The following is a 19,494-nucleotide window of genomic DNA, read 5'->3' as shown; positions in this document are numbered from 1 at the left end:
TAAAGGAAAAAAAAAAAACAAACCACTAGCAATTTTCCAAGGAGACAGAAGATAAAAAATGCAAGTAAACCATGCAGGTCTTTCAGTATGCACACAAATAAAATACAAGGCTTTCATACCTTCTCTACAATAGTGGAAAATTAAACCACACAGGGTTACAATGAAGAAACATTACCTGAATACAGGACAAACTACTTGGGACTGTCCAGTTAGAGTAAAATGTTAAAGGTCTGAGAGTGCTATAAAACACGCTCTTTCAGAAACTATAATTAAAATTGCTGTTTATATAACTCAGAAACTACTAAAAGCAGCAAATACACAAACATCATCACCTTCCCGTTCCACTTCCACCCCCAAGTATGTTTCTGTTTAAGCTGATAAACAAACCCCTTCCACAGGATACAGGGGAACCTCAACAAATTTCTTTTTTGGAAGGATTCTTCCACCAGTAAGGATAATCTTCCAGCTTTTTTTTTTTTTTTTGTCCACACAAGGCTATGAATTTGTTCTTTTAATTCCACACAAGGCTATGAATTTGTTCTTTTAATTTATTCTTACCAGAAAGCAGTTATCCATTGGTTGTTTTTATCTTATTTATGGTTTCCATGACACTCAGTCAAAAGCCCTCTTGTGAGTGACCAGTAACTTTCTAAAACAATTACATTATCAATTACAATCTTCCATGATTCTTTTCAAGCCTAAAAATGAAATCTTGTGGAAGATTTTAGGCAAGTAATTTCCCTGGTATTCAGGATGGGTTTGGGAATCAAGATTAGTAATTCTGGCTTCTTTCCTATGAGTTTTGTGTGGGTTTTTTTAGGGTTATTTTTGGTGGGGGGTTTTTTTGGGAGGGAGGGTGGGTTGGCTGTCATTGAAATTATGTATACAATGCCCCCCTCCCCCACTGCTCCAGTGCTCCAAAAAGAGGGAATTCACATATAGCCTAAACTCTGGAACCTCACACACACAAATTAAAACTCAGCTCTGAACTATATGAACACATGGTGTTTCTAAAACAGCACAACTATCCCAATACTTGAGATAATCTTTTTTTTTTTTTTTTTCATTTTCTAAATCCCCTCTCTATAATTTCCTCTATAGTTTAAAATATAAAATGGGAAAAATAAGGAAAGCAGCTTTTCACAGATCTTTCATTCTCTGTTCACTTGCAAAAATATTTGTAAACAAATCACTAATGTATGTGGAAAATAGGAGAAGAAACAGGAGGATGAAACAGAATAGTGGGGGAAAGGAAAAACGGGATGGAAAGGTAACTAAATATATGGAGAGGGATGAATAAGAATGCACTATTTCTTCCTCACAGCTATAAGGCCCTCTTGTACTGAGCATTACAAACTCCACCAACATCATACTCTAAAAATCCTGAATACAAGCAATTGTGTCCCAGTTATTGTATCTCAGAACTATGATCCCTCTATAAATCAACTATTTTTGTTTTAAACCCAATTTTTGTTTTCAGCGATTGCAAATACTTACAGCAACTCAAACTCAGGCAGCGCAGAGTTTCAGATAGATCTCTCCGATTTCTTCACTGTGTGAATTCATCTATCTCACTGTTGTACTTAAGCACTTTTTGTGTCCCTATTCTACTGATATCAACTGCAAAGCCAAAGAAGCTTTGAAGAACTCGAGTCGGTATTGATCAGTTTAAGTCTCAAAAACCTACATTCTGCAGAAGCTGAACTAAGTAGGCAGAAGGCACAATCTCAAAACCAGTACAAAGCACAGATACGCAATAAATCTACTGCCATTTATTTTCAATTTAAAATCTTTACTGATAACAAAGGACTAGCTTTGCAGTATACTGGCAGAATAAAGTAGCAACTTTATTAATTGCTAATCAAATACATAAAAGCTACTTGCTTTACCTTCTAGCTTATTTTAAGTGTGCACTTTCAGATTGCTCTACATATGATTTCTTGTTACTTAACACAACTATAATTTCTATCACAAACACACCTCTATGGACTTGGATATCTAGGAAATCCTGAGAAAGTCTACTGAGATATGCATCATCCTAAATATATGTAGTTAAAATTGGTTGAGAGGTAATCATTCATTTGCTCTTGGTGCCCCATCTTAGAAGTGGAATTCAGTTTCTTCTTTTTTTCAGAAGATGTAGCCAGTCAGAATCATTGAAAAATTGAACGTGTTAAAAAAATGCCAAGGAATGATACTCAGCAGGTTTTTTCCACTTTGTGGTCCTCTTCTAAGTGACATTTTTTGCAGTAAAAACACAATAAAGATGCTGGTGATGGTCTGGCTACACATTTGTACAGATTCTCTGCCTAGCAGGATTGAATGAGTTTACAGTTTTCTGTTGGAAATTAAACTGAGATATTTCCAATAATCAAATGACAAAACGCTCTCATTTTCCTGAGCCTGGAGGATCCAATCTCTGAACAAGACTATGAGAAAACAGTAGTCTCTGGGGAAAAACAGTGAAAAAATTTTATACTAGTGCCAAATATTCAGTTCTAGTGATCGATTAATAACGGTAAATATTTTCAAGGCTATTGTCAGAAAGCTCATTTTCTAAAAAGTAAGACCTTATAAATAAACCGATGGAGCCTGGGGTGCAGAATCTGTTCCTTAAGACTGGCTTTGCATGACAACACAGAATGTCCTTTACTATACAGATCACTATAGAACACGAAGGGGTAATCAGTGACAATACAAATCAATGAAAATACATTGTATTTCTTGTTAGACCTACACGTTAGAATGACCTTATTCTGAAGTGGAGAAAGACAAGAGGAGGGATAATGGCTGCTACTGTGGGAGGAAGGAGATTGAAAGGTTATATTGTATACAGTGTCAAATCAGAGACTCAAAATTTACACCAATGTAAATTGGAGATTTTTTTATGAGGGAAGGTACTAGAATAAATATCACTGAATTGGTATTGAAAGGAAAGTATTTTCAGATACTCTTTCCTAGGGAGCACAAGTCTTTTGTTACAAACTATGGTACTGTAAGCAAACTATTCTCTGTTTTAAATATACAAAATATAACACATTCAGTTGATTTGAATTATGAAAGTATTCTATCTTGCATTATTCTTTCTCTACAGTGCTTTAGAAAAGCTATACCACTGCCACACTAGACTGTAATTACTGTAGAATTACATATGAAATACAGACATAGTTCAGCTCCTCTGCCATTATTGGAACTTAAGCTAGATAAAAGCATTGCCTCTTAAAGTAAAGCACAAATTCCAGTTTGCACTAAACAAGGAGGTGGTCAGATGGCATTATACAGTATGTAGATTTAGAAGGCTCACCTATATGTATATTTTATAGAAGTGCAAATTCAGCTGCACCATTCTAAAAGCATGCATGTCCCATCTCGGCACGCTTTATACCTTTGTAATTGGTGAATTTCTTAAGAAATAAAATTGGGAGTAATTCCTTACCAGAACTGAGTTGATTGCAGTAGCATTTACGTGGTCATATGTGTGCCCTCAAGCATTTTTTGTTGTTTTCTGACACAATATTCTGTCTATTTCTCCACATTATAAAGTTGTGGAGAAAGCTTTATTACACAACATGAAACAGATCCTGGCTCTGTCACAGATGCAGCCACTGTATAAAATTATGTTAAGAAGTACACAGCTCAACATATCTTCCATGGGGGTGTAGCTTACAGAAAAAATTCTTTGGCAGGCAACAATTTGACCAAAGACTTGACCATCCACCACTTCATCCCCACAGCCAGCCAACAGGTCTTCTGTTGCTGTAAACACTTAGGGTAGAAGCGATACTTCCAAGAGGTTACCCTGGCATTTTAAATGGAATCGTATAACAGAATCATAGAATCATTCAGGTTGCAAAAGACGCTTAAGATCATCGAGTCTAACATTTGGCAGCGTTCGGGTTCTTGGACTTCAGGTGACTTGGAAGTACTGTTTCTACCCTAAGTGTAGGCATTTGTTGCTGAAGGAGGATGGTAACTCTTATCATCAGCTTTTTTCCCCCACTTTTCTCTCCCTATCCTCCCCTACCCTGCACAACTAAAACAGAGACCTTGCTGCAGTTGACATCTTAGTCTGTTACCCTTCCTGTTTTTGGCTCCCCTGCCTCTTCCATCCTTCATCTTGCACACTTTCTTCAGAACTGAATCAGATTAAAAAATAATCCTATATCATAAAATGTGTTTACTGAGAGCTGAACATTTGATAGTCCTATTACAAAAGGACACGTTGTGTTTTGATCATGCAGGAAATGAATTCTGTTAATCAGGGCATGCTTGTTACCAGTTAAATCTCAGCAAAGTGTTTTTATCATCATAAATCTCAGAAATGCTTTTATATTGGTAATAACTTTATCACTTTGTTTTTCAGTGTACTAAAATAATCACAACAATGTGAAACCTCCACACAGAATGAGCAAAATTACAAGGCAAAAACATTCTTACTTATCAAGGTACTTAAATTCATCATAGAGTTTAAGTAACAGCAGTAACAGCACAGTGAATTTTAAGCCCATCTACAGGAGCCAGAAATTGAAATTTTAGATCAAGTAGGGTTGTGTTATAGCAAGCAGAACTTCAGGCAGTTCCCAGAGCCATCAGAAATAACAGGGGGTGGGGGGAGAAGGCCAGTAAATAACAGCAATACCTTTTTGCAGAGTTGCCCTTGGCTTTCAGAAATACATAGTGGTTTTGGGTTTTTGTATAAAGATTAGGAACATGACCTGCTACTTCAGGACTGTGGAGTGCAAATGCAACCAGTAGCATGGCCTCAGCAGCATTGTCTGACCAAATCCATGGAGGTATCCTGATCATGTTGTTAATTTAAAATCTGGATCTCTGGTGTCTAATTCCTGACTGTCCCCCTGTCTTTGGTTCTGTTCAGTGTAATGTTAAACACAACACGAGAGTGTGGCATGCCCTGTGCATCAAACAGATATCAGCGATGTACTCAGAGAAGTTCCCTATATCACAAATACCAAAAAGCACTGAAGAAAAGTATGAAAGGATTAGCCTTTCCAGCGACTTCCAAGACTGAATATTTACTGACAATAGCATTCCAAAATTACAAAGTGAAAAAAAAGTCCTTGTAAGACTGGGAATCACACAATGGCCAGTATCTTTTGCTACTTACTTTTCTTGTCCTGCAGGTCTGCACCTCCAGCCTGGAGCTGGAGCGACAGGTAGGATGCAAAGGAAGGTTTTGTAATAACTGGGGGCCAGGTGGGGAACAGGCTTGCTCTGACAACAGAAAGGACTGGGATGAACAGAATAGTGCTTGCTAAAACCAGGCGGAATACACAAATTAACAAGGATGCAGATCCAGCCGAACTCATCAACATAACAGTTGGAGTGCATTTCATCAAAACTGCCACATGCCTTCCAGCTCCTTCAGTGACACATCTTCACATGCCACAAGAACTGTAAGTCCAAACAGTCCCATTCTTACAAACCCAGAAGAATTTTCTTTATTAAAGTAGCAATTCATCATCACAACCTTTTGTCTTGGTTTCTTTCCTGTCTGGCAGAGAAAACAATTTCCTATAGGAGGTCAGAACACAGATATGTTGTACTTAAACACAAGGTTGAACACCATTCCAGGCCAGACTCAAGATCCCCAAGTAGTCAAGAAGAAAGACTAGTCAGACACAAAAAGTCTTTCCTCAATGTGCAAAAATTGTAAACTTAATCTTACTTAATTAAAACCTTCACTATTTGCACAGTTCTGATTGTTCCTACCATTCCCTTTGTTTGCACATTTAGAGCAATGAAGTGGCTTAACAAGAGATTGTTAAGAGTCTGCCTGTCACCCCAAAGCATTGGTATTTCTAAAAGTCATGCTCCTCTGAAAGGCTTGTGTACCAAACCACATGGGCAGGCAATGCACCTAGCTTGATCTGTAGGGCTGGGCATTCAAAATGGCCATGCTTTTAAGGTTAAAGGTACCAACGTTCAGAATTCAGGATGGTACACATGTGCAAAAGAAAAATTCGCGTGATGGTGCACATTCCCTCACCTCCATCTCTGCAGCAGACTGACACCTACTTTTGTATTTAAAAAAAACCGAGATGAAGTAGGTCTTGCAAAACCAATACATTGTAGGGAAAACAGGAAGGCATGACTGAACTAATATAAAAATGCTATGGCCTTTTCATTGGAAATTTTTCTCAGAGATCCACTTTGTGCATATTTTGGAGAAATCTCTTTTTCCACTGTTGGAAGCTCTACTGCCTTAAAGTGAAGTGCAACTTGATGACTTATTTGTAGAAAGTGGCTTCCAAGTTATCTTGAATGCATTATATTGATTATATTATATATATATATATATAAAATTATATATTATATTTGAAAGTAAATATAAGGTAATGATTTCTTTAAACTTGCAACGTATGAATCTGAACTTACTTTGGTAATACTTTTAATTAATTTTAACATACTGTAATAGTATTCCCGGTTTATGTTTTGATATCGTTTCATGAACAGAAATGTTTGTGTATTTCTGTCACTTATGCTAAAGGAACCTACATAAAATGTAGAAATGGCTAGTAAGATGATGCCATATTACAGAAAAAAAATGTGAACTCTTTTTTCCTGAAATACTACATCATTTATGAGCATGCTACATAGTAATTATTTTAACTAGTGCATAAACAGGGTTTGTTTTCTTTTAGTAGCTCCATGTTAAACTTCTATATGCTTGGGAAATGTTTCATATTTAACAACTAGTTCCACAATTTCCCATACACACCAACTCAGAAAATTGCAGTTTTGAGATAAAGTTCTCCTTTTGATCTAATATTTTGAGACAAATATTTTGAAATGCTCAGAAGTGTCAAAACATTTTCAAGGCCAAACTCCTACACTGAGTTTACCTCAAATGCCTCTCATTGATTGCTTATTTGACTTGTTCAGAAATTAAGGAGATTCTTTCCATGCCTACATAGTCTATTTGATGTTGTATAAACCCTAAAGATGAGAATGTTTTCTTACTATACAATGTAGAGTGGTTTGTTTTTGGCTGGTTTTGTTTGTGGTTTTTTTTAATATGATCAATTTTTTTCCTATTACGTGGAGAAATTATATTTTTTTCAACCATTTTTTAGATATTAAACTATTAATGTTATAAAATTGCGCAGCTGTGAACACAGGATTTTGTCTCCATTGCAAGATAACTAAGAATAGGCAGATTATGAAGGAGGATAAAAATGACATTTTACTTAATTCATTAACAGCAGAGAAATGCAGGTTAAGTATTTCTTTCTGTACATTATTTTTCATATATATATATATGAAAGCTTGCGACATATGAGAAATTATGTGTGTGTATATATGGGCTTTGACTAAGATTAGGAACAGAAAATACAAAAAATAATTTTGAGGAAATGTAAAAAAATATTAGTAAAAATATTAGTAATTATTGTAGCAGCAACAAAACATACAGCTTAATACGCTGATTTGTACAACTGCTTTGCCATGTATAAAAAGCAGGCACAGACCGCTGCTCCTTTGAGTTTATTTATGATCCTCAGCTGAGGAGCCTCTTGAAGCACCTGACACCTACTGAGGCAGAGGGAACTGTAAAAAGATAACTGTTTTAAACATAAAATATTTGTATTGCTGAGAGGTCAGCTTTGCCGCTTCTGACTTCATTGCAATTTGCATACTATTAAAGCATTACCCATAATGTTTGTAAAATTTAATTTTAAAGCTATGCTGTTAAAGATGTTTGCTGAATTGTAAGCACCTAGGACATTTGGGAAATTTGTTAACACTTTGATAGTTACAGTATTTCTGTCTCACTTTGCTTTTTTATTTAACACACCCCACACACACCCCCCTAAAACACACTTACTATTCTCTTCTTCCATTTTACGACAACGAATCTTGTTTTAATGCAAGCTGAGATACTTAAAAAAAAAAAAAAAAACCCAAAGAAAAAAACCCAAGTATACTGCACCAGTACAGTAATGGAGAAAGCTTCCCCTTTTATTCTCAATATATTTAAGTTTGTTAAAAATGTCACTAACTTATTTATTTACTTCTTGCTGGGGGCTGAGATCCAATTATAGCCCTATAGACTAGAGGTGATGGTTATGATTTTCTACTTCACTCTAATACAGGCTTTCTCATTAAATCTCACAGCTCGGTAATCACAGTCATCACATTTGTGTTTCAGTGCTGCATTCATGCTCACATTCTCTTCCCCTGGATTTCCATCCTCCTTCCCCCACCACCTCCCCCAAGATCTTTATTTACTCCCTGGCACAAACTGCAAAATTAAAGATGTATAATGTGCAGATACAATCTTTGCTTCCTTTGCTCTGCCAGGCTAACACTTCATTCTAAAATACACTTACTTTGGAAAGTACTGATATTAACTCAGTTACTGTAGTACATGAACTACCGTTCCCCTTTGAAGTACTATAGAAAAGTTGTCCTTAGATGATAATGGAAAGGATGGAGTAAAGCAGGAACAACAAGAATTACTTTACATACTAATAACAACAATTTAGTTATCAAAACAGTACAGAACAAGCATGCCTTTATACAATTCTTTAAAAAAAAATTGCTTCCTAGGGTTCTAATAGTCTTTTCCTATGGTTCAGGAATGCACAGTAGCACTCAGCCCAGTGCCTGTATCCTTATTTCAAAGAGAATCATTCAAACCGACATCCACCCTGCCAAGAATCTTGACTTTGAGCTGCTAATGCAGAATAAAAATCAATATAAATTTTGATCATTTGATGAATATTTACTTCTTTCTTTGGAGCCTGGGGATTTAGAATTGAAAACTGCTGAATCAAGTCATTTTATTTTTTTGTGTTTGTGCCAACACCAATTTACTACCCTCCTGAAAGTTCCTGAACAAGATGTCTCATGTGGCATACATGTTGGGTTTTCCTGTCAATCATAACTATGTGCCAGTAGGGAACCATAAACATTTTCCCTTCATACTCTTAGTTCTCCAAAAAAAGAATATTTTGATTACTTCCCTGGAAAAGGTAAACTTGTCCTATTTAGACATACTGTAGAATGCCTATATCTATTTTTCTAGGATGGCTGCTGTGCCTAAATTGATACTATCTATTAAACATTTTCTTTTCAGTATGAGTTGCTTCATACAAAGAAACAGTTTAGAATCACTGCAAACAAAGCTTAGTAACACAAAACAGATAAAAATCTATATTGGCATTATCACTTCCCCTATATATTTTCTGAAAAACTGCATGAAAATTCTGACCAGTATAATTTGCACAAAACGTCTGTGAAAATGAGGATAGCAGGAGATAAATAGATCCCACAAGCAAGCAATTAAGATGCGACTCTACTTTGCATTTAATCTTAAAAAGAAATGTACCTTCAATCTTAATAAAATGAGCTTCTAAAAAATGTATATGTAAAGCTCCTATGTTTCCATAGCGATTGGCTAGGGGCGGGGGGTGGGGGTGGGGGGGGGGTGGGGGTGGGGAGGAGGGGTGCAGAGGGGAAAAAGGAAAAATGATGCTTCTAAATTTGAAAAAGACTTAGATTAGTTTAACAAGAACTGTAAATGCAAGCAATTTTCATCTTGCAAAATTTTTTTATATATGACTCAGTGGCAGACGGGCTTTATCTTAAGGAGCAATTTTGTTGGTCTCTTATAAATTAAATAAAAGTGGCAGCAGCTGTCTTTCAGGAGGCTGATATAGGCTTGTATAGTCATATGATATTATGTAGACAGATGTTTTAAATAAAATAAAATATTTAGATTGCTAGATACCTTGCTAGATACAAAGGCAATTATAGGATGTCTTTGTTAAATTAAATTTCTCATTCTTCTGAGAAGAAAAAAAGGGCATTGTCCTGGAAACTGTACCAACAGGAAATGATTCTATATCTAAAACAGCTGGAGACTGCAACTAATATAAATTTACTTGAAAATAAAAATGCTGTATGCCTCTAGAGACATGCAGCAACATGCAGTAAAAACAGATGTGATACAAAATTATTTTTAAAAACCTCAGTTTATATAAATACATAAAATATTAAGATATGATCCACTTGTAGAGAGGCTGTTCAAGGCTAAGACAAACTAAGAGAACAATTAAAGTCCTAAAATATAACAAGTGACATCCCTTTTCTAGCACCAAAAACTTCTTTTTCTCATGAATGCTCCGTTTCAGAAACATGTTAGACACCTTACTTCGGCAAGAACTCTAATGTGATAACACTTTATTGAATTACCAAGACAAAATTTAGTGGAAACCTTTTATCTCAGCACTTTAAGGTAGATTTTGATTCACATGTATGTTATGTGTCAAAGCTCCAAAAATAACTGTAAAAGAAAAGCCAATATCCAGCACTCAAATTCTTTAGATACTGTATTGAGGAAAGCTTTCTACAGTTTAAAAGGGAATTTTGCCAGAGTAAAGACTGCACAATTGGGTTTTATGTGAACCATTTAAAATATATACCCACATTCTAGCCCATGAGTATCTAATGCGACTTAACCTGTTTGCTCTTTCCATTTCTGTTGAAAATGCCACAGTATAACAGAGTGCATTCCATGTACTTGTAGTTGTTTTACTTTTCCCCAGGACCTCTTTTACGAACTTGTCATGACTCCAGACCCAAACCTGCACAGCTGATTTGGTTAAAGCACCTGAGGTCTTCACTTACTCATAAAGCAAACATTCCAGAAGGAATACATATGCCTAAATGTAAGAATATGAATTTTAAAGGGGTACCTTTCAAATCACTATTGACAAAAATCTATCCAAATTTGCATGGCTTCCTTCTTCCTTGTTCTCTAATAAAATGGTACTGTAGAATCGCTTGTTTTGGATGCTTTTTTTTGAAATATTATTCTCTAATTTTTACAAGGAATTAAACTTTTTAGCCTCTCTCTCATACCTAACAAAAACACCCCAGCTAAATAAAACCACACCAAATATACCTAAGATATTGAAAGAGCTATATTATAGTCCCTATACAGCAAGAGAAGTAAATGGTGTTAAAGATTCCTTTCAGAAAGCTCCAGGTTGGATTGCTTTCATTTTTTCCAATAGCCTTAATTGGCTAAGTGCCTTTGGGCCAACTAATACCCAGAGAGACCTAAACTCAGTAATCTTGTAAATACAATGATTTCAACAGATTTTCATCAAAGACATGACCATTACACAAGATACCGCCTGTTTGGTGGTGTATTATTTCTCATTTAGAATGTAGTTAAATTGCCATATGAATACAAGATTTATTGCTAGAGTATCCTGTGCTACCAAGAGCCCAACAAGCAGGAGACATTTGGCTTTTTTTACTTAAGTTTAGACAGATATTTAAATGGATATGATCAAACACTTTAATTTCACAAAGAAAAGAAGCCAGGTCCTAAGCAGACTGAGAACAGCAAAATCACCCATCTCAAGATGTAGATGTCCAAAGATGACATATGTGTGTAACAAATGTTCATGTGACTACAAAATTGCATAAATTAATCTTTTTGCTTCAAAGAATATTAGGAAGCATAACTGAGATGACAAGAACATATCACAGTATAATATGAATACCTCCTGCATCTTTGTATTTTAACACCTGACCCATGAAAATATGACTTTTCTGGTGCTAAAATAAGATGCATATTGAATCAAGGAATCTGAAGTTCAATTACTACAAAAAATATCTGTCAAGGGAAAGCTTTAATTAAAAGATGCACATTTCCAGTAACCATAAATAAGACAATACTTTGTGGCCATACAGTACTTCTAAAGAACATTATACTGTTAAAGAAGTTGAGTATCACTACATGGGGATTCTGGGCACTTAGATTATGATAGACTTAATGTGTTTCCAGAGACAAAAAAGTGTAATTTCTAAACCATCTAGTGACCTTACAATATGATGTGGGACACAGGCTCTTTAGAAGTGAAAACTGCAACAAAAATCATTACACACTGATTAATCAAGACCCAAGAGAGGTCACTAACTGATAACTCATAAGTCAAGGGCCATTACAACATTTTAAAACAAATATTTTAAATGCAGTTTGGTGAAAGGGTTTTATTCTAATCTCACAAATACCTTAAACAGATTGATAGTATGAAGATATTTTTTTTCTTTTTTCATAGCATTAATTAAAATGGAGGCATTAGGCCTGAGTGTTACAAAAAGCTTTTATTAAAAGGTGTAGGCAATCTCTTATACAGATAGTCAGCACCCACTCTAGTGGGATGGTCTAAGGTCTAAGGCCATTTTTAGCAGGAAAATATATAGGCACACATGATAGATTCTGGCAATATAGCCACAGGCTAACCTTGTGCTCCAGGTTCTCTTTGCTGAGCATGGTTGAAAACTGACTCTCTGGTGGTCTATTTCCCCAGAGGCCACACAAGAAATATACTTGGCTGTACTTCTGCATCACATGTATGAACAAAATTTGGAGCCTTCCACAGAAGCCTACATCCATTCCTCAACTGTGTGTCCAAACCAACAAAAGTTAGCATGCTTTTTTTGGATCTTGGCTTCATTATAACTGAACTGTCAATGTCTTATTGGAGTAGGCTCAGATTAAAAGTTCAAGTCTTGGAGCTATCAGGAATAATTACCCTAGAAAGTTGTATGGTAGCAGGACATTACGATCTTGTTTATGGAGCTTAGGTAGAATTTCCAATCAGCATGATTGCATCTATTTCTAGTGCTTTGTTAATCGCTTCCTGAAGCTGCTCATTAAAAGCTCCTATGTCAACACGTAATGCTGTGGTGGCTGAAACAGAGATTGGGAATACAATCACATCTCTTGGCTTGGCTGAGAAGTACACTGCAACATTGTGCACTTTATCACAAATGCTGCTTTCCCATTTGATAAAATGCCTCACCATGTCATGGAACAGTGGTCATTTATTTCAGAGGAACAAGCTGAATCTTCACCATTAAATGCTGGATGTGAACAAACATCATTCTATTTTTGTCTCCCTCAACAATGGAATTGCAGTGAGACCCAAGTACAGCAATTTAACATCTCTCTTACAACAGCCACAGAAGCGATGACAGCCCTAGACAATAATCACTTGCCAATACCATAGTACTTACCTACCAACTGTGAAAGCTCTCATAGCCATAGTCAATAATTGAACCGACCAATTCCACTGTGCTGCATGTGATTGGTGATATTATCCCTTTAAGTGTGTTATTTAAGTTTGCAATGCAGTTAATTGAAACCCTACTAGATGCAAATCAAAAGTTTCAGCCTTAATTGAGATATTTTGAAAATTGAACCCATTGCTTCAGGCAGGTGCTACATGAGATTCCATTAATATAGGTAATTAACATTAGCCTCTGCTTTAATTAACATGCACACTTTAATTAGTAAAGCATTAACCAACATTAAAAAATCTGATCTTCATGCATCACAAAAACTGCAAAGTTATGACTATGTTATTTTTTTCCAAGACTGTAAATCATACAACATATCAATTCTTTTCTTTAAATACATCAAGATATTTTAAAAAGAGAAATATACATATAAAATATACATCCTTCTTTAACTGAACATTTAAAATGGTGGGAAAGATTTCTTAAGAATATATAAAATGCGAAGAAAGCTCACATAATACCTTAAAACTTGTGTTTAAAATGTATAAATAGGTATATTATAGATATAGTGTGTGTGTATCTAAATAGTCGCTTTATAAATGAAAATAATTCAGCTGTAATCAGATGCACTGCTCACTGTTAATTCTATGGCACCGTCCAAGACAGTATTTTCCAGACCTGGCATTTTAAAAATGAATGTCCTGTCAACAGTACTCGCTTTGTTTCCCATCATGCTTGTTTTAACACATGACATTTGAACATCATGCTGCTCCCCAAAGTAGGCCTATCACTGCAAACACATTTGCAAACACAAACTGAACATCTTCTTGAGTTTGCTCAGAGCCTTAAACAGCATCCTCAAGGACTACCCCGTTGCTCCAAAACTTTTTGTCCTACTGTGTCACAAAGCCCATTGCTGAGCATCATCATCTCTGGGAGCTCAAGTCATTGGGGAGCTGCAGTGATGCAGCTGAGCTGGTCCAAGATCAGCCTTTCTGCACAGCAGGTCCCATTTACAGCTGTCCAAGTTCTGTGAGAACGGAACTTGAACAGGTACACTCATGCTTTCAAGCAAATACAGGAATTTTTCTTTGATACAGGCAAGGTCTTTATGACTCTGGACTGTTTCATTTCGCATCTGAAGTCAAAATTCTTATTTAGAAGCATAGTATGTTTCCAGATATATCCAACATAAGGAATTCCGTCCAGGCCTCCATCCGTGAAATTAAATGGTGCAGAGCTCCAGCTTAAAAATCCTTCTTTAAATAAAATCTAACATCAGTTTATTTCAAAATACATTTCCAAACAATGTAAAGATACCTTCATCTTCCTAATCCTTTCTTTCTGTTATGCATTTACTCATACGATCCTGACAGCTTTGCTTTAAACGTAGTAAGTTCCATCTCTACAACCTCAGTATTACCACAAAAACTATTTTTAATCCAGTCACTTTATTTCCTGTGTTTCCTTTCTCAATACAGGGAGGTGGAATGTGTATTAATTATTGTTATGCAATTCTCATAATAAGATGCTGGATGTGTTGGCTTGAATAATAGTCAGTTGAAACCTAGGTCTGTTTCTACAATTTCTGCACGTTCTGAACCTCCACTGCATTTGGCAGTGAAAGGAATGGACAATGTTAAAGGACTATATACTCTATTCATATTGCATCCAAATATCTGCAGATCTTAAAGACAGCATGTACATGTGCAGAGAAAAGAGTATGTCCTTTCTGAAGCTCCTAGAAGTACCACATCAATGTCACATCAGGGTTCTGTTTATTTCTTTTTGTTAAACCGGAAAGAACTTTCATGAAAGAAACATGAAGACAAGAAAAATGCTTTAAAACTGGAAAGATTCACTTAATTTTAAGCACTTTTTCTCTATGGGAGTAAATCCTACATTGTGCTTCATATTCGTAACACACACACACACATCTCAAATGTAAGGCTTTCCAGACACTGAATCTACAATGCTTCCAGCTAAAAAAAGCTAGATCTCTTTGGTGCAATTTGCCAGACTTTGTGGGATTCTGTGGGACACATTGTGGGTTTTTGACAGTTCTCCCTGAAATTAAAAGAGAATTACAGCTAAAAGAATACTTTGCTGAGTGCTTTTCATGGCATGCTGTTGAATTCACCATATTTTATATCCTGCAAAACCACAGCTAGACTGAAACCAACATAAATAGTAAAAATCTGTCCTGACTTGCATCTGAGTAACCCATAGAGATCAGGAAACTATTGTTTTCTGTAAAGCAATGTGACAATACTTTTAAAACAGTGATTTTCACAATACAGAGTTCTTCGAGGTCTGTGCATATTCAGATTTACATGTAATACTGAATGAATGCACAAAAATATCTTTTTGTCTTATTTACTTGCTTGACTTTAACTACGTATTTTCAGGTAACAAAGAAGCAAGAATAAAATATGTAAAGAAAGTGCTTAAAAAATGCTGAGCAGCATCTTGAGAATCAAGGTAGTCTCATCCTGAGGTGGAGAACCCACAGTGTATTGACCATGCAATGATCAAGGGGCCACAGAAACCCCTGTTCCTCTGTAGAACATGCAATAACTCTGCAGAAATCCAGCTTCTCTATAGCCCCAACAGAAAATCATCCTCACATCGTCATTGCAACATAATCAAATAGCTGGCTCTACCTGTTACTCTTTCACTTTTTCAGAGGAATCCTCCCTGTTGTTGGGCAATGAGGACAACAGAAGTCTACAACAAGAAAATTCACTTTCGATTGCAGTAACCTGCAAATTGTGTAGGGTTTGGTGACAGTTTCTGATTGCTTTCACAGCTGGCTGTACTACCTACATGAGCCTGAAGTTAGGGTGATGGGTTTTACAAACACTATAATTTTCATTAGTCCTGATACCACAAAGTTAAAATAGACATGACTTTTAAGACTAAACTAAAAGTTGGGAATAATTAGCCCAGAAATTCCATCATATAAAAATCAGTTCCTCATTCATCTGTGACACAATTTCTGAGTTTCCTTATGGAAACTTGTTCAGACTCTTATTAAAAATGAATGGCTTTAAAAGGGTCCTAACTTAGTAAAAAAACACACATCATACAATATTATAAATAAGCAACTTCTAAATCTGCTAAAATCATCAGTTTTAAAATATTAACATCTACTTCTCAGACTGGTCAGTGTAGTAGCCATGATGTCCTTCTCCAGTGCAGTATTTTTCATCAGTAAACAGTTGTGTAAAAGAAGTTTCAGGACTTCCAGTAACACAAGAATCATAAACATACAGGGTTGAAATGCATTGCATTCATGACATTTTGAAAGGTTTCTTTTTTTTTTCCCCTGTGTGGTCTTTAAAGTGCTACCATTCAAAATCTTCTAGCACCTCTAGCAAAACAGGCTAAATGTAGGAAATGAAAGGTGGATTGCATTCTGTCAAAGTCGATGACAATTTTCTTATTTCTATTTCAAGCAAGCAAAATATGCTCTTACAAATTATGTGACAAAAAAAAGTATATATCTATAAACTGATGATTTCAGAGATATGGGCTCCTGACACCAATATTTTACATATTTTTAAGGCAACGACTGCATACTGTAGCATAACTATCACAATATGGGGTTGCAAGCAAAGAAAAGTTTGAAAGCAAGTGCAGAGGAGTCAACGTTTTGGTTTTAGCAGTTTAGTTCGTTTTAGTAGCTACAGGAAAACTTGAATTTTACTGCTCTAAGAATACTGTATCCCCCTTTTATCATGAAGAAAACAGGACAGTATCGGGATCAGTTAATAACTTGGGCTGGAACTTCAAATGTCAGCCTTGCTTCTCCAGTACAGCCACAGGAAGGAAGGGCTGGAGACAACAAATATCTTTTGTTCACTGTGGGAAGTGGATTTTGCCTTCCTCTACTAGCTGCCACTTCTTCTACCCAACTTCTTCATTTGCAGCTATAAGTTTCCCATGACACAGACAACTGCAGACATCGGGGTCATGGGTACCATGCATTGTGCTGAGAGCCACCCCTTAGGCTTTCAATTCTTTTTTTGTCTCTAATAGATGGTCTAATAAAAGATATTAAACTTTGCCTCCCTTATCTATAGTTCATAACTTGTCCTTACACACTAAAGTTATGAGCAGTTTTGCACCTTTATAGAGTTTAACATGTTCTGAAGCACTACTTCAAATGTGCCTGGAACACTTCTGTAATTACGAAAAGCAAAACGGGTGTGATACACAGCACTCAATGTCCTTTTGTTAAGAACAATGACTTTTCTTAGGCTACGAAAATACATAGCTAACATCCTTTATGAATTAGAATGATAACTATTATTTTTGTCTCATGGAGGTTTGTGAGGAATTTGGCAAATGTGACTTACACTTACAAAAGCCACAATGAATATGAGAATGCAACTTTGAGTTAACTCACTAAAGCAGTTTTAAAAACCTACATTTTATTTTTCTGCATTTAAAATGCCATAATATAGAAAACAGCAAAACATTAGAAGTAGTCATTCCGATAAGCACTATATTGCATGTCATGTCATTTATAGAGTCACTTTCTTTTTTAAAAAACATGCACCTTAGCACGTTCCCAAATGGCTGTGTATACTTCAAGTGTGAGCTTATAATAGCTATTAGTACCCATTTGAATTTTATATAACCTATTCCTAATTATCTGAACTTCAAATCCTACCAAAAAGTAGGAACAGACCACCTAAATTGCTTGTCCTGCACTTGCATGGTTGTCCCGGAATCCTAGAAAGAGTGTTTCTTTCTCTGTTGATCTTGTTGCTTGCCAGTACTGACATTCACTATTTGTGTCTCTGGCAGGACTTTTGTTCCCCACTTGATTTGCTGTCCTATTGAGACATTACCAGAAGCATGGGAAGTTTGCTGCCGTACTCACAGAAAACCTTTTCTGTTTCCGTTTTCCTTCTTACATGTGTGATGAGAACACCAGCCTTAAAAATCCTCTGTGATCAAAGTATATACTACATATAAAAAATAGAGAAGCTTAATATTTCTCATCAACAAATATATTTACTGGCTACATCCGTGTTCAGTTTGTTTAATTGCTAATAATTTCCTAAGAAAGTTCAAGCACAGTATGCTAACTTCATTCAAGGAGCAAACCTTCTGCAATAAGTGGAAATACCCCAGGATTCATTTGCATTTTGCATCTCTTTAGACAAAAAATGGAGAAGAAATTATTGAAACTTAGCAGAAACTTTGGAGAAAAATTAAAGGTAGATAAGTTTTGATCATGTATTTCTTCTTGCCAATTGACATACATAATAGAAAATGGTAGAGAATAGGTTAAACAGTCTAAAAGGATTTTAACCTTAAATTTGACAGAAGCTAAATGGCTGTGACATTGGGTTCTTCTACTTTATTCCAGCTAGTAATCCACCTTCAAAGTTCCTGTCAGGTAAATGACCTTGTATTTCATTAACTGATAATTAAATGGATTTATTCCACTAACGGTTTTAATTAAAATGCTAGAAATATTGATTACCCCTCTCATCCTTATTCCCCCAGATGAAAAAAAGGTTTTAGGAATGTTTATTTAGAGAAGACAGAGAATTAAATTAGATTGAATCTCTATGAGACCTGAAGACTGGTTCTTTCATTTCTGCTGCTCAAGCAGAAAAAGGTTTCAATTTTTTGATGTTTGATTAATTATTTTGAAATCCATTTATGCTTACCTTGGTGTTTAATTAAAAATGTCATTTTTAGCATAATTTAATTGGCTATCTGTGGAAGACTAACTTCGAACTTATATTTTAAAAATGTTGTGGTTTTTTTTTAATTTGGGGTAAAAGAAACTTTTTAGTTATTTGCTTTTGCTTTAAAGGTATCATCTCATGAATGAAGAACTAAGAAGGGCTGAAGCTTAACTGGATTTTCTACATTTGAATATGAGGATACATATGCTTATGAGTAATGCAGCTTTATTTGGCTGTACGCTTGAATCCATTACCAGTCATTTAGAATCTCTAATCTAACAAATATGGAGTGTGTGCCTCCAAATATGTTGGATTTATTGTTACTGACATTAACCAAACTCTCTGCAGTGTGTCCAGAAATGCTTTCAGTTTGGGCTGGGATCCTTTTGCAAATGATTTAATATACAGTATGTAGTACTGAAGAAACCATTCAGCTCCATTTATAATCAGCAAACAAATATTAGAAAGGAACACAAATTTTAAATATTAATTGAAAATTTATCTACTTAGTTTTACTCACATAAACATATGTGAATATTTCACTGTTCTCAAATCCTATTGTCTTCCCTATCTAAAATTTGCTTTCTACATGAGCCACTAATCCACTGAAGAACCAGGCCTTTTTTCTTAAATATGAGGGAGATTTAAATCAAACTGATTTGTATCTTTTCAATACCACATAAGAACATATTGTGGTCTTATAAAGAACACGCTTTGTTACCAC

The 19,494-nt window shown here is 35.5% G+C and overlaps 1 protein-coding gene across 2 annotated transcripts in view; it reads right to left on the bottom strand.

Annotated features, from left to right (window-relative positions):
- Positions 1–19,494, bottom strand: part of AKAP6 (A-kinase anchoring protein 6) — a 287,337-nt gene that overhangs the window by 91,434 nt on the left and 176,409 nt on the right. The window lies entirely within an intron of this gene.

This window comes from Falco cherrug, chromosome 7 (assembly GCF_023634085.1).
Source record: "Falco cherrug isolate bFalChe1 chromosome 7, bFalChe1.pri, whole genome shotgun sequence".
NCBI lineage: Eukaryota > Metazoa > Chordata > Aves > Falconiformes > Falconidae > Falco > Falco cherrug.
This window is presented reverse-complemented; position numbering and strand designations above follow the sequence as displayed.